At 34.7% G+C, this 3,196-nt stretch overlaps 1 long non-coding RNA gene across 1 annotated transcript; it reads right to left on the bottom strand.

Moving 5' to 3' along the window:
* Positions 1-1,375: 1,375 nt before the first annotated feature.
* On the bottom strand, positions 1,376-2,635 carry LOC110734502. Its single transcript, XR_002513828.1, has 2 exons — positions 2,090-2,635; positions 1,376-1,420 (listed from the first exon to the last, which is right to left on the bottom strand). It is a non-coding gene; the product is annotated as an uncharacterized LOC110734502 (long non-coding RNA).
* Positions 2,636-3,196: the final 561 nt, after the last annotated feature.

Genomic DNA, 3,196 nt, shown 5'->3' with positions numbered 1-3,196 from the left:
TTAGCATTGATAAATTGACATTTGTTGACCTTTTAGAGTTTTAATCGAAATAAAAGAGTGTTTTTAAGGAAAATACGATTTTATCTGAATTTAGAAAATGCGTGAAAAAATTAATTAGCGCCTGAGACAGACATTAGCGCCTGGCGCTAGCCTTAGCGCCTGGCGCTAGCCTTAGCGCCTGGCGCTAACTTCTTTTTTCCTCGTCGAAACTCTGATTTGTTTTTCTATCCGTTTGGCTGATTTTCTCTATAAATAGCCTCCTAAAATCTCCGTTTTTGATAACCAATTCTCAATTAGATCAAAAACTCTCTAATTCTCTTCTCTCTATAAGTTCTTTCTCTCTCTTTTCTAAACTAAGCCCTTTTACATACAAAATTTCGCATTCACAAGACCAAGAAACACCTAGCATTGTTCGAAGTTGCCTTCGCCCTAGACGTGAAAGGTTTTAATTTTTGAGGGTTTGGTCCCAAATCTCTATTTCAATTATTTAATTTAATTGTTTGATTTATTATTTTCCTTGAATTTACTAATTCGTGTATTTTGTTATTAGAAAGAGGTACAAAGGCATCCAAGTAAGTGATTTAATGGTTTTTATTGATATTATGATATAGAAATCATGCTTAGGTTGTTATTATGATTCCTAGCGCCATGTTAGGGTGTTTTGATCTTCCTAGTATCATGGTTAGGGTAACAACTAAAAATCCTAATATCAAGTATGATTAAAAGTATGATGCCTTTTATTTTCTTCCTAATATTTATGATTGTTATTGCCACCGGTTAACCGGTGGGCATTTGGGGGGTGGCAATACTCGTATAAAAAGCCACCTGTTCAAAACCGGTGGCAAAAACAAGTATTGCCACCAACCGGTGGCAATAGCACTTCCCGGTTTTTTTTAAGGGGCTATTGGCACCGGTTCCTGTTCAAAACCGGTGCCAATAATGGGCAAAAAAAATAAAAAAATTTTTTTTTTTTTTTTTTGCATTTTTTCCACTTAAATTGGTAAATAAACACTAACATATATATAAACTTACATATTTCATAAATAAATGTTGTAATATTACAATTTTTGTCTAAAAAATTAAAATAAAATAAATGTTGTAATATTACACTAGCATAACAGCAGCACATAAGGAGCAGCACAGAAGCAGAACACCAGATAAGGAGCAGCACAGAAGCAGAACACCAGATAAGGAGCAGCACAGAAGCAGAACACCAGCAGCAAAGTCGGCATATAGTGCGAGGCAGCAGCTGCACCCCTGCGAGGCAGCAGCTGCAGCAGCAGCTGCACCCCTGCGAGGCAGCAGCAGCTGCACCAACAGCCTTGCGAGGCTATGCCCCTTGTAATTTTACCAGATTAAGTATGGAGAATAAATGTACCACTTTCTGAAGTTGGTGAAGGTTTTGGTTCAGGCTTCCCTACTAGCTCGAATGCATAAGATAGAAATGTCAGAAAAGAAAAGGGAAATAGAAAGTCCTCACAACTGTGAAAGATGAGCACTACTAAATTGTAATTATCCATTTTATTATCTTCAAATCATCTAATTATATTTATCATGCTAAATAATGAGCACTACTAAAGATGTTGATTAAATTTCGAAATTAATGAAATTAATAACATTATGCTCACATAAGAAGTTTTCTGTCAACAACCAAACTAGTAGTGAACATCAAGAGACTATTACAAAATAGTAGGCCAAATTTGCAAATTTTGACAGGTAGATATGTAATGGACTATAATGTGAAATCACCTTTTTAGACCAGTCATACAGATAGCACAACCTCAATATCACCAGAGATTATGGGAGAATTAATGCTATTTCAACTCAAAGAACTACAGCTTCCCGCATTATAGCTGATGCAACTACTACACATAAGCAACGAATGAATAACAATGCTAAATATAATCAACATAAAACACTACCACTCCTTACCTATTTACTTCATCATCTTGTAAGTGAGCAAAAGCATATACAATAAATTACATTTCTTTATCCTCCCCATTAAAGAGAGCACAATATCAACCTAGATTCTAATGCCCAAAACAAAATATTTAATTATGAAAAATAAAAATAATAAAAAGGAATTTACCTTGCAAAGAATCATGTCAAGAAGATCAGCACCAGCTTTTGAATCACAAACATCGTTTTGTTGGCTGTAATCAAAATCAAACCAACCAAAATTCAGCAAAAGAATCCAAAAAAAAAAAAAATTCAGCAAAAAAAAAAAAAACAAAATTAACTCAACAAAAAATACAAAAAAACACATTTACAAGTAATATACCATGTGCCAAGGAGTTGCTTTAATCTGGGGAAATCTAAAATATATCATGACACAGGCTACACAATCATACGAGCTTCCAATAATCTTATACCTTGATAAAATAATCTGAATTATAGATACTTATATCAGGCATGAACTAACTACAAAAACCAAATGATGAACTGAAATCCAACTAAGCTTCTGCATTCTGGCAATAAACCTCAAAATCTTATGGTTCATTTCATATCAAGATCCCTATCGGAAAAGATACACCTTTTAAAAGTTTTTATGCACACAAGAGCATTACAAAATCTCTCTTTAACTTCCTTCTAAACCAAGATCCAAACAAAAAATACTATATTAGCCTACCCAGCCTAAGAGTCACCACCATTTGACTCTTTTCAATATATTTTTCCACACACTTAGTCCTTGCGGCCTAACTTTAGTGTCACTATCACACACATCACAGATACATGACCAAATATACTTCCCTTAGGAACCCTTTGTCATGAAATCTTAACACAACGCTGAAGCATGCCTTGTCATATCAACATCACTCATCATTGCATCACAAAGTATGAATTATTTAGCCTCCATGCCTAAGTTACCTAAATACTTTCATTACCAAATAAACTAGGACAGTTAAGATGTTACAATCCTTGTACTGTGAGAGACAACGTTAACGGATTAAAGCTCATTCAACATGCACCTTCAAAAACTTCGCTTCCTTCTTTTTGGGTCTTTTTTTCGGGAGAAAGTCAGTACCCTCCACAAAAATGACGGAAATTTTTGTTTTTCTGCATTTTGAGTCATGTACATATCGAGCTACATGAGTCAACACTACGCACACACGAGTCACACGAAATCAGTCATCGTTAAGTCAAGTTTATACCTTGAGTCGTGTCAAGTCAATGAGTCAAGCAACACTAAGTCTTA

The sequence above is a fragment of the Chenopodium quinoa genome, unplaced genomic scaffold (assembly GCF_001683475.1).
Source record: "Chenopodium quinoa cultivar QQ74 unplaced genomic scaffold, ASM168347v1, whole genome shotgun sequence".
Taxonomy (NCBI): domain Eukaryota; kingdom Viridiplantae; phylum Streptophyta; class Magnoliopsida; order Caryophyllales; family Amaranthaceae; genus Chenopodium; species Chenopodium quinoa.
The sequence above is the reverse complement of the archived record's forward strand: the minus strand, read 5'-3'. Positions and strand labels throughout refer to the sequence as shown.